This window comes from Ctenopharyngodon idella, chromosome 12 (genome assembly GCF_019924925.1).
Source record: "Ctenopharyngodon idella isolate HZGC_01 chromosome 12, HZGC01, whole genome shotgun sequence".
Classification (NCBI taxonomy): Eukaryota; Metazoa; Chordata; class Actinopteri; order Cypriniformes; family Xenocyprididae; genus Ctenopharyngodon; species Ctenopharyngodon idella.
The window spans coordinates 23,861,899-23,875,768 of record NC_067231.1 but is presented as its reverse complement, the minus strand read 5'-3'; positions in this window follow the sequence as shown (position 1 = coordinate 23,875,768).

Genomic DNA, 13,870 nt, shown 5'->3' with positions numbered 1-13,870 from the left:
TTTAAGATCTGATTAAGAGGTATGTCATGAACAGCTGTCTTTCCGACTGGAAATATATTGTTTACAGAGTGATTTCTTTTCAAGTGCCAGTCTGGAAAGAAAATAGACGAAATTGGCCACTTTGAGAGCAGGCGACTGTCCCATTATAACACTTGGAATATTAACACATCTGTTCTGAAGGAAAACAGCAGCACCTCTTTAAAAGACTTCATATTGCTCTTAACTCTCAAAGAAATTTGCAGCTTTTTTGGAAATATTAATAAAGTCAACCCAATGCCCAGAAAAACAAGGTAACAGCAGTCTCAAACAGAGCCTAGAAGTTGGACAAAAAGGCGTCTGGGAGCTCCTTCTGGTTTACAGAGTTTCCTATTTGTTCCACAGGTCCATCAATCTCATTTTATTTCCATAATTAGATATATTTATGAGTGAAGGATTTTCAACTTTTTTTTTTTTTTTAAAGAAAAGTACATTTTAGTCCATTAGGATATACACACACACACACTCACCAGCATTTTATTAGGTACACTTGTTCAACTGCGTGTTAATGCAAATATCTAATCAGCCAATCACATGGTAGCAAGTGCATTTAGGCTTGTAGACATAGTCAAGATGATCTGCTGAAGTTTAAACTGAGCACCAGAAAAGGGAAAAAAGATGATTTAAGTGACTTTGAATGTGGCATGGTTGTTGGTGCCAGACGGGATGGTCTAAATATTTCAGAAACTGCTGATCTACTGGGATTTTCACAACACAACCATCTCTAGGGTTTATAGAGAATGGTCCGAAAAAGAGAAAATATCCAGTGAGCAGCAGTTCTTTGGGTGAAAATGCCTTGTAGAGGTCAGAGGAGAATGGACAGACTGGTTCGAGCTGATAGAAAGGCAACAGTAACATGCGCACATTGAAGCAGATGGACTACAGCAGCAGAAGACACACTGATGCCGCTCCTGCAAAGACTATAAAGACAGTTCATGTCAGATTTTTTTTGCTGATTTGAAATATGTTAATTGTGAGTTCGCCAAGCAGTTTTTGAGATTTCAGGATCCCCCAATTCAAATAGAAAGGACTTGGTCTTGGATGCCTGTAATAGCTGCCCAGAGGCGTTGCAAATATGGCTGTTGAGTGAAAGACTTTCCCTGAAAGGGACTCCTGTCAGCTAAGAACAGGAAACTGAGGCTACAATTCGCACGGCCTCAACAAAATTGGACAATTGAAGATTGGAAAAACATTGCCTGGTCTGATGAGTCTCGATTTCTCCTGCGACATTCAGATGGGTCAGAACTTGGCGTAAACAACATGAAAGCATGGATCCATCCTGCCTTTTATTAACTGTTTAGGCTTCTGGTGGTGGTGTAATGGTGTAGTGGAGATTTTAATGGCACACTTTGGGCCCATTAGTGCCAATTGAGCTTTGTTTAAACACCACAGCCTACCTGAATACTGTTGTTGACAATGTCCATCTATTTATGACCACAATGAACCCATCTTCTGATGGCTACTTCCAGCAGGATAACGCACCATGTCACAAAGCTCAAATAACTGGTTTGCTGAACATGACAGTGAGTTCACTGTACTCAAATGGCCTCCACAGTCACCAGATCCCAATCCAACAGAGCACCTTTGGGATGTGGTGGAACGGGCGATTTACGGATGTGCAGCCGACAAATCTGCAGCGACTGCATGATGCACAAACAGAATAACGTCGTTATTTTTGTTTCGTTTTTGAGCACAAAAAGTATTCTCGTCACTTCATTACATTAAGGTTGAACCACTGCAGTGGTTTTTACTACTTTTCTTAATCTTGAATGTGGTGATTACGTTGCTTTCTATGGAGGATAAAAAAAACCTCTCAGATTTTATCACAAATATCTTAATTTGTGTTCTGAAGATGAACGAATGTCTTACGAGTGTGGAACGACATGAGGGTGAGTAATTAAAATGACAGAATTTTCATTTTTGGGTGAAACTAACCCATTTATGTTAAGTTATGAAGTTAAAGAATTGATCAATTTTTGCAGGATTTACAATAAATCATGCAAGGAAGGCTATCAAAAAGGAGACCACATATACTTTCAAAACCAAATTCTAGTGAAAACTGTGTGACACTGATGTATTGCAATAATCGACTTTTCACATATAGCGGGAGGTCCTCTTACGCTTGTGAACATGACAAAATCGTATCAGCCTATTGAAACTGATGAACACGAAACACTCAGTCAGATACTCCATCAAATATACATGCTGATAAATGGCTCGTCCTTGTGATAGGGACAGTAAGGAAGCGCAGCATGAGACGAGTGGGACCGTCTTGTTTCTTGGTGGCCCACAACAAATGCCTCTGAATAAGTAATAAACAAGTTTGTCCATTCAGTAAGATTATAAATTAATGAAAAGCTCAGTGTTTACCCTGTCCTCATTATAAAGGGCAGAACCTGAAAACACTACTACACATAGAGCACACTGTATCACACACACACACACACACATAGATGAAACCGCACAGAAAAACACACTTAAAAATGCACACTCACACACACACTTGAACAACATGGCTCAGTCAAGCAAAGCAAGTGATGATGAAGACTATAAATAATTAACGCCGTCCGAGTGCCAGAGTGCCATGCTAAGAGATGACATGCAAACAGACGGGCGGCAAAGTCAGCAACTTGAGCGGGAATTATTCATGACCCCAGCACACCACGCGGGCCGCCAGATCAAGAAGCAATGGCAGTGATGGACAGGGTGCCACCTAAATAGTGCGCTTGTTTGCCATCCCAGTCAACATTACAAAGGACCACACTCACTGAAGAGCTGAAGAACGGTCTGGAAATGCAGTCTGCTCTGGATTTATTGGGTTCTGTGTGCCGACATATTCTGCCAGGGTGCTGCTGGATAAATCAAGCTGTGCTCAGGAAGGTTGTATGTGGTTAAAATGGAAATTGTGGAGAGTACATAAATTCTGCTCGGGCACGAAGAGGCCAAAGGCCAGCAATTAACCTCCTCAGAGAAGGTGAAACAGACCATTGGAAAAATTCTGAGTGAATGGAAAAGAGTAGGAAAGAAAGAGAACAATGTCTAATCAGCCAAATGGGGATCGGGACGTCCAACAATCTATATTTACTTGCCACCCTTGAAAAAGCACAAATGAGATCTTTCAAATGACTATATCGGCACTTCCCAACCAAAAAACACAATGACCTAATTTTAAACAATAGGGGGAAAAAAAACAGAAATAATAGGAAGTAACCAACAACCAAGTTGTTCTTGTACTGAGGGTTTAATATACAATATCTATATAATAAATCAGTCTGATTTATATGCATGTTAGCATTCAAACATATAGGCTCATTTATTGATTTCATTGTGCTTGTTAATATCAGAAACTGTGCACTATTACACTAATATACAATACTTTGTGCACTCATTAAATATAAATTATATTATATTTGTTCCTAAGGAATTTAAGGAGAAACACATGAGACAAACTTGATACTTAGGATACATTTACACAACAACAATGTACTAAAAAAAGGTTTTTGCATTTTTAAAAAGTTTCGAGCACAGGCGACAACATTATCAAAACGACTCCCATTCACACGGATCCGTGAAAATGACTAATAACGCTGTATTATTCATGCCAGGCCAGTAGTTGGCGACACTACGGACCTGCGCACATACATATTCTTCTAAAGAGTGGTCAATACAAACAATAAAGATGGTGAAAGCATCGAGCATGTAACATGACGTCACTATTTTCACAAATTTGCATTTTTGTAGTTTACAAGAAAATGATAGTGGTAACGTTTTCAAAAACATGCACTTTGAAATGAAAAAACGTTTGAAACGAAAACGTTTTCAAAAGTTAGCATTTTGAGGCCCCCAAAACGGCATTGTTGTGTAAACTAACAGCCACAACACATAAAAAAAGTTTTCCGTTTTTAGATGAAAACGGTGTCGCATGACTGTCTCTAGACAAGTGAGAAAGTCTTCTGAGCAATCTCGCTTTTCTCTATAATGCGCCATGCAATAACTTCCTCATTTATTGTTTTGTTTCTCCAGCCGTGACAAATGTGCTGCTATGAAGTGCAGTCTATAAGACCCAGTTACAGCCTTAGAAATATGGAAGTTTGTTATTTCTCCACAGGAGTGGGTTTTCTCAAGGTCTCGCTGTATGATTAATGCATCTTAAACCGTGACGACATTGTAAACAGGTTATATTATGTCTGAGCCAATGGTTGAGCCAGACAAGTTCACACAGACATTTCATGTTTAGCTTTAGTATGACATGAAATGTGCCATTGTTTTGCTTTAGGCACCTTCTCCTGAGACATATACATGAGTTACATGACATACTGTACTTATTTATGGAATTTATTATGGAATAAGGTCTACAAATACAGACAAACTGACTGGCAATTTGAAAAATCCAAGAAAGACATAAATTACAAGGCTGTATTTGCTCAGGTGACTGACCTCCTGGTAAACAAAGTCTATGTTGTAGCACTTAACTAATGCACTGTGTATAAAATAGCATGTTAAGCTAATTTTTACAGGTCTGATTCATCTGAGAACATTGCACATAGCACTGCATGATTAATTATGTGCACATGAAATCAAACAAAACAAACATTTACTGTAGCCCTTCTTTGGTTGAGTGTGATATGGGGAATATGATCCAGGTAAGTGTGGTGGCACCTATGTGTGTCTACTAGGGTCAAATAACAGAGTCCAGGTGGCAAACCAGGAGCACCCTGAGGACATGCTAGAGAGCTTTGTTTTGCATTGCTAATCCCTCGTTCCCTTTCTCCCTTGTTGGTGTCACCTGATCCAAGGTGAGGTGAAAAGGGGGATCGGATCAACACAATGAAGCCCTTTTAATTAGCAGCAACATTGGGATTCGCTCGAGAGGATCCGATGAAAGACGAGCATCGCCAGCACAGGCTGTACAGTAATTGCTCTGTGCTTCACGTTTAATCAGCTGATATCATTTGAGAATTTGGATTCAAGCCACCGGTATCGATTTCTACAGTCAACATTAAATCAAAACATACCTTATTTACTTTAATATACATTCCAGGTGTACAATTTACCAGTGCACATTGTTAATAATAATAGTAATATTTTCCTTTAGCTTGCTCAGCCTCTGAAATCCCTCTTATTTTTAGCCCCATCTCATTTCAAAAACAAAAACGCTTTCAATTAAAGCGGTAAAAATTTCCCCCTCAGAAAGTCCCTGCTAGCGAGGTAGTACTTTTTCAAGGTTCAGGAACTTTCAGGGGGTGAGACTTGGGTGCCGAACATGCTGATTGGTTGAGTTCACACAGCATTTTGATTGATTGACTCCACGCATTTTATTTCAACCACCATTTTAAAAAAATCTGTAGTGGTGCATGCAGTAAGAGTTGTTTGCTATTCGAATCAACAATGGACTTTAAAAAATATGACAGATGGACCGACAACGAGGTTCAGGCTTTGTTAAGCTTATATGCGGAGGACAAAATCCAGCGCAGTCCTACGTCACCAGATTCAATCTTGACGGTACTTTAGACCATGATGGAAACACAGAAAGCAACAGGTCTGGGGGAAAAAAAGTTCTTGGGAAAAAAGTTCATGATAAAATGCAATAATATTAAGATTAAAAGATAAAAAATCTCAATATCATTTATTATTTCTATTTCCACAAAAAGTAAGAAATTATATTTGTACATGTAAATATATTTTATTTATTTATATACATACACATATACATATAATTAATATATATATATATATATATATATATATGTGTGTGTGTGTGTGTGTGTGTGTGTACATATAAATATATATATATATATTACATTAAATATATTTTTTACATTAAACACATCATGTGTTTTTAAATAAGGGACCTGATGAGAATTAAACAACCTCAAAAGAAATGTTAAACTACATAAATGTAATAAATATATACTTCCAAATAAATATACACAAATACACAAAATAATGAATAAAAATAATCTACATATGGAAATTACTGTATTACTTTTTATGGAAATACCGATAAAGGCAGTCAGCAATGTTGGCTGGGTGTGTTCTTTCTCATGAAGAGAAATGTTTTGAATCAATTACTCTGACGTTTAGCACGGAGCAGGCACGCAGTCACTTCTAACCTCCAGGTTACAGAAAGCCTGTATTTGTTTAAGCCTCTCTCTAGCCCACATTACTGAAATACGGCTTCTCATAACGAGCAACACACCATGGCTTCTTTCAACAGCGGAAGTCTGACACACCCGCTGGGCCTTTGGCTCTCCATCTTCCAAGTTTAGCAGTCTGACCACACTTATATCCCAAATCCTGCCCCCAATACAGTACATCACAGCACACGGGACCACCATGACAAATGAGTCACTGGAGCAGAAACAAATGCCAACAAAGTACAAATGAGGCCCCTCTTGAGATTCAGAGGTGAGGTGAGCTCACCTATCATCACAAGGATACAGTAGTCCAGGGTGACTTACTCTTGGCATTAGGTCACCAAACAGACGCACAGGTTCTCACAGAAGGAACAGAGGTGAGAGGTCAAGTTTGTGTTTTGATGAAGCCCTCTCTCTGGACTTTCTCAGGCAGCGGTTCAGAATAGGAGTTTGACTTCGCCTCAGGGCCGTCTGGGAAACGGCAATCCAGGATGAAGGCCAAACGAGACATTGATAAGAGAAACAGAGTTGTGTTAAGTCACTCAGCAAGTTGTTTGAGTAGATTTTAAAGATGACTAATGGTAAAGAACGTGCAATATATCAACACCTTTCTTAATTTGTTCATTTCTTAAGTTAAGCCAGAAATGTCAGTAGGACAAAAACGAGAAAAAAAATGGACCTTCCTTGGTTCTCGTGGAGCCTGTGGGATGTCTAAACCGATGACTATTTCAGCCGCTTCAATCACAGTTATATCTCTTCATGCCAGAGCAGGTTATATGGCCCATATTAAAAGATCTTTATTTCCTGGTTTCAAATGGTGTCCTCTCCAGCACACCATGGAAATCGAGTTTCAGGCCAAAAAAAAAGCATAAGCAGCAAGCCGTTAAAATCTCTACCCAGCCTCCACTGACATACAGACTTCCCTTTGAGGACTAACCAGGCAAAACGAGGGAGGATTGGCTCTTCGTAAGAGTTATGGAAGCCTTGATCCCATTACTCGCCCCTTGAAGAATGCATCTGTGTGGCTCGGGCGCTTTTAACCTTTTGCTGCTCCTGGCTCTGGATCACCAGGGCAGTCCAGCCGCTTTTTAAAGAGTTGCTTTTTGTCAACCTGATGGGCCTTGCTCCTAAAGAGCATCTGTATTTCAAGGGGCTTCAGTTGGGAAGTAGTATATCCTCATTTCAAGAGCACTTGCCTCTGGACACATGGAGCAATCTTCAAGCAGAAGAGCACTGGAAATGGTGCTGTCAGTTTAAGTAATGCAAAGATCTCAAATCATATAAGATGTGGGAGGGAAGTTAGAATAAGAGCAGGGTTACTCAGTCAATGACAGCTGTCTGTATTAGACAAGACAACTGGCTTGTGGGAAAAGATGAGCTGCAATAGTCTTCAGTTACATAAAAGGTTGCATTTGGTTTCAGTGTACAAAGAATTTTTTACTTGCAAATGGGTTTGTATGCAAAATGAACAAGGTGAGGAAGAATGGAAAGTGGACACTCCCAAGCTGGTTTATGCTGGTTAGTGCTAGTTAAGAAGTCTGACAGAAACAGTATCTACAGCACAAAAACAACAATATATGCTGGTGTTTTCAACAGGATTACTGATAGCACAGGTTGAGAAACCAGGTGTATTTATCTCATTCTCTCAACCACAATCAAGCAAAACTCAAATGTGACTTCTTAATAAGAGTATAACATCAAAATAAATAGGTCTTTCAGTTGTTGGGATCAATTAAAAAGTCAAAGACTTGATGTGACGCTCTGTTGTAAAAGTTGAATCTATTAAAGGGGACCTATGATGCCCCCTTTAACAAGATGTAAAATAAGTCTCTGATGTCCCCAGAGTGTGTATGTGAAGTTTTAGCTTAAAATACCCCACAGATAATTTTTTATAGCATGTTAAAATTGCCACTTTTTGGGGTTGAGCAAAAACGTGTCGTTTCAGTGTGTGCCCTTTAAATGCAAATGAGCTGCTGCACTCGGTCTAAGAGGGCGGAGCTTCAAGAGCTCATTCTCCGGTGTCAGGAGTCAATCAGGACACACTATAATGTCAGAAACTGCGAATATATGCTGCATGGAGATAGAACAGGTATAGTTTAATTATGGTTATAACTTATATTGTCTTCTTGTTTTTATCCACTATATTAGTACAAGCCTGTTTACCGATGAGTTTTATAACGTTTATTGTACTTCACACAAAATATGAAGCGGCCATTTTAACTCTAGAAAATCACTGTAAGAGCTTAATAAAACAGTGCAAGTATGCATTAAAATATCCATAAACTCTCTCTCTCCCTTGCATTATCATCAACATACATAGCGAAGTACACAGAAACACTCGTTACAACTAACAGTAAACAAATATATAAAGACATTATGCCTTTTCGGGTGGTGCTTAATAAACTGGTAAACTTTATATCCGTTAATCAACTCCGATGAACTGTAATAAAGTGCTCTCACCTTCATTACTGCCGTATCCAGTATTACTCTGGACACTGTAAGCTGGATCACGAACAGTTTGTACTGATCTATCCTTGAGTAACAAATTTTTAGCACAACCTCTGTTTTGTATTGTCCCTTTGTATTGACATTCGTTCACAAAGCAGTCCGGTGTGAAATGATTTGTGCAGACATAAACGAATTTCGGTAGAATTGAGGGAGCTTTTTCTTCAAAAACAAAATTAATCCACCTCGTCTTCGGCGGCTCAGATTTTGGGAGTAAATGGAGAGAGCTATGTGGATTAATCCATCCAGCTACAGAACACCTAAAACGCTTGGGAGACTATGCACAACTCGCTGTGAACTCGCTCAGGGTGGTCCTATGTTAAAACGGCAGTGTCTGTCAACATTTGTGGGCGGGGCCTGTGGCTAATGTGACATCACATTGCCAGGAACCTTCAAACGGCGTGTTCTGAGACACTGCTTATGATTTATGGGGATTAAAAAAAAGGAGTGGTTGGATTTTTATCATTACAGGGTGGTTGTGTACACACACTGCCAACACACATTTATGTCCAAACACCATGCAAAAGTGAATTTTGCATAATAGGTCCCCTTTAAAGCTTTGAGTCTCTGAACTAGCACCAAATTTGGTCTTATTCTTTCATAATGTATCTTTATCCCCCTTTTGATGAGACAGGTGCAAGAGTGATGTGAATGTAAAATACATTCTTAAAACCATGTGCATATGCCAAAAGTACTTGACAGATGCCAAGGAATGGATTCTTGCTGCATGTGAACAACAGATGCTGGATGAGTGCTTTCATGAGGTGTGTGTGTTTTCAGATAGCCACTAAATGATTAACAGCAGTGGAGCTAAACTGTTCAAAAAAATAAAAATAGGAATAAATGCCACAAAAAACAAACAAACAAACAAAAAAATGTGGAGAACAAAACATTGGAAGCCCCAATTGACAGGTAAAGAGAACATTTCTGAGGTAATTTTACAAATGAAAATGGAAAATGTGACAATTCCAAAGAGCAGAGTCATTGGCCAATACTATTTGGTGCTGTAAAATATAAAATATCAATTCCCAAAGTTAAGGGGGGAAAGATGTCTAGACGTGGTTATATGTGTTAAATTTAGTCTGTTTTTCCATCAGTGATAAAGACTCGTGGTTCTGCCTCACAGAAAAAAAAAAAATTGCTCGGTTAATCCCTGTTGTTCTGGGATTTCCCAGTCCTGAAATATAACAAAGTCATCCAATTCATCATTTCAGCAGGTGAGTCTGTGACCAATTCCTGACCAATACCTGGAGAGCTTTCATGGACCACAGACAGCAGGTCAGGATATTGTGAACTGGCAGGTTATGGATTGCCACACAAAATGGTTAATGCGTCACAAAGTTATAGTTTTTTAGATTCAAAAATGATTAAATTGGCCAGATAGCAAATAAGGAACTGTATATCAGTAGCAAACCGCAAAATGCATCTTTTTAAAATGTAGACCCAAATTTCTGCAATGACTTCCAGGAAAACAGAGGGCAAAAAAAATCATGGAACATTATATTCAGACGCACACATTCTCGTAATGCTGTGGTTACGTGCGGAAACCCGTCGTAAATTTGTCTCTATAGTTCATGCTCTTGGGGTTCCAGGGCTCAGAACATTTCATGCAGTTCTAGATTGTTAATTTTAACACAGGGAGGTAAAAGTCTAAGGGTAAAGTGTGGAACACTATCAAATCTTGGTCAGTGAAGCATCAGAATGAATGTTTAAGGTGGCCATTCTACTCCAAAGCCCTGGTCGTCTTACATCCCTGTTGAAAGAAGGTATGTTTTGAACTATGGCAGCTGGTTTTAGCTGGTTTATGCTGGTACTTAGTTGGTCATGAGCTGGTTTAAGCTGGTCCTGAGCTGGTTATAAGATGGTCCTGAGCCGGAGCTAGTTGCTTAGGACCAGCACTTGACCAACTCATGACCAGCTAAGGACCAAATAAGGACCAGCTTAAACCAGCTCAAACCAGCTGCCATGCTTCAAAACATACCTAACCAGCATATGCTGTTTTTTTCAACAGGGAGACAATTTGTACAAAATGGCTGCCAAAAGAAGAGTAATTGTACCAAAATCTGTTTAACCTATACCAATAAAGCTTGCTGCAACGATTACGAAATATACAATGAGTTCAAAAGATATTTTCAGTTTCAGTTTTCTTTTACCAGTGGTTACAGAAAATCAGAGAGCCATCATGACACTGTATTTTCATCTGAGTGCCAATGTTGTGATACATTTCAATCCTTGTATTCTCAGCTCGTAAATTGCAAAGTGTTGACTGGTTTACTGGTAAGGTTTCTGTGATGACAAGTTCCTAGGTGACGGTTTGGTGCTCTTGGAGTATACAGTGTGTTTTATGAATGACCGTGGCTGTTGAGAGTTGATCCAGTGGCTTAGAAAAAGGTTCAGCGCATACTAAGAGCACAGCTTGGGAACAGCTGTAGAAACATTTTCTCAGCCTGTTTTTTCGGCCAGTGATTCAAAGAGTTATTAGCAGCTCCACGAAGAACCTTCAACAGGCACGGTGGAATGGATTCCTCTGACGGAGACAAAAAGAAATATTTGGAACATAATGAATATGACTCACAGTAAGGAGAACGTATCCAGTCAGCACCAGGAGTTCTGTCTTCTGATCTCCCCTCCAAAACCATTCCCCAGTCTCATCATAATGGATTTATGATCGATAATCTCATCAATCTGCTATATATCAATTGCAGTCATATCTGTATTCTAAATGTCTAAGATACCGGGTCAGCTGAGAGACACTGTCAGACATACTCAGGACATACTGTTGAAAGAACACAGATGTTAGTGGTGGGAGCGAATGAATGTTTAACTTAGTCGAATGTACAACTCACACGGACAACTAAAAAAAAAAAAACACACTCACTGAGGTATTTTGACTTTTAGCAGACAACTAACAGTTATTTGCTACAAGCTTATTAGTCAATACCGCAGACGGTATAGGAGGAGACAGACCATTTGCAGGAATAAGAATAAGTAGGGGTGTAATGGTACATGTGTTTGCACGGCAAGTTTTCAAATATCCGGTTGAAGCAGTATTGACTTTTTTTATTTAAAGAGAGAACCATAATTTGTTCAGTAAGCCACAGCTTATAAAAAAGGAAGAAACAAAAACAATTTATGTTTTCCCCTGTAATTTTGTTTTTTCCATTGTACGTACTGAACCCTAAGCAAAAATAAAAAATAAATTAAAATCACAATGCTCAAGGAATGTTGGAAATAAAAGTCCTTTTTTTATTTCTCAGATAAATCTGGGCTATTTAACACGTAAAAAAAAAAAAAAAAAAAAAAAAAAAACTGCAGCATCCACATGCTTTTATTTCATGGATAATCCAAATGTTTCAATTTTACAAAGATGGCATTAAACAAATATTATTTCAATTATTATTATTTATGAATTATTTCTATTTATCATTTTGAAAACATTAAATTTATTATGCTATCCTTATAGGGTAAGTTCACCCAAAAATGAAAATTCAGTCATTAATTACTCACCCTCATGTCGTTCCACACCCGTAAGACCTTCGTTCATCTTCAGAACACAAATTAAGATATTTTTGATAAAATCCGATGGCTCAGTGAGGCCTGCATTTCCAGCAAGATCATTTCCTTTTTCAATGCCCAGAAAAATACTAAAAACATATTTAAAACAGTTCATGTGACTACAGTGGTTCAACCTTAATATTATAATGCGACGAGAATACTTTTTGTGCGCCAAAAAAAAAAAATAGCTACTTTATTCAACAATATCTAGTGATGGCCGATTTCAAAACACTGCTTCATGAAGCTTCGAAGCTTTACAAATCTTTTGTTTCAAATCAGTGGTTCGGAGCTCGTATCAAACTGCCAAAGTCACGTGAACTATTGAAGTTTCAAAACACTTATGACGTAACAAAGCCTTGTTTATTGAAATCACGTGATTTTGGCGCTCTGAACCACTGATTCGAAACAAAAGATTCATAAAGCTTCGAAGATTCATGAAGCAGTGTTTTGAAGTCACCCATCACTAGATATTGTTGAATAAATTCGTTTTTTTTTTTTTTTGGCGCACAAAAAGCATTCTCATCGCTTTATAATATTAAGGTTGAACCACTTATATTTTTAATAAATTCTTATTAAATAATTTTTGCAAGCAACATAAAAATAACACAAAATTATCATATAGTATAGAGTACAGAAAACTGCAATTATTGTAAATCAATTTTTTAATTGATTCTCATCCCTAATTCTTTTAGCAAGCATCATATACTATATTTACATTTTATATTGTATAATATATGCTTTACTAATGCACGTATCTAGAGTAATTAGCCACATGTCATTTATCACTAATGTGCCCATGAACAATGCTAACAGATTGGGGTGCTAACAGATAGCTCTCTCAAGGTCTCTATCCCTATCTGCTGTTTCATTAACAGCTCAAACATACTCAAAAAACATATGGAAAGGCCATGCACCCTCACAATTACACATGCTACACAATTTCTCTGCTTCTGGAAGCTTTGGGTGCAGCCGTGATTTCTTTTTGGCAGTGTTCAACTCCTCAGCAGCAACGCTACAACAGATGTGTTAATGCTGATGCTCTCTCTCATTCTCAGTGGTTCTTGTTTTTCGTTCCTCTTTCTTCAATGACTGAAAGAAAACCCTCTAGAACAGTTCAAACGACAGGGGGTCTGTGTGCAAATATGATAAGAGCAAACAGAGATTGCCAAACAACAAACAAAGACAGAGCGAGACAGAAAGAGACATTTAGAAAGAGAATCATAGGAAAACAAAAGCATGGAAAAGGAGTTGAATGAAAAGGCGGATTAAGGGACTAAGAGAGAAGAGGACGAATAGTGCACTGGACAAAGGGGCAAGCAGCAGCAGAAGTAATGGATGAATGAGTCGGGGTTGTGTGGATGAGTGGAAAGAGGTCTGGATGTGGGATGGCACGGGAGTGAGTAGCGGATTTCCGAGCAGGTTGTGGGGCTGGTCCTGGCAGCCGAATACAAGCCGTTTGTTAACAGAAGAGCATTAACAACCTCTACGGTCTGCGCCAAAATACATGAACAAGCTTTAATCAAACCCTGCCTGCATGTGTTACAGCTGGAGCTCTCCAGAATAGGAGGAGGAAGTGGGGTACTGGGCGCAGGTTTGGGCCCGGCCAGTTGTGGTTCCTGGGATGCAGAGGTGGGAAG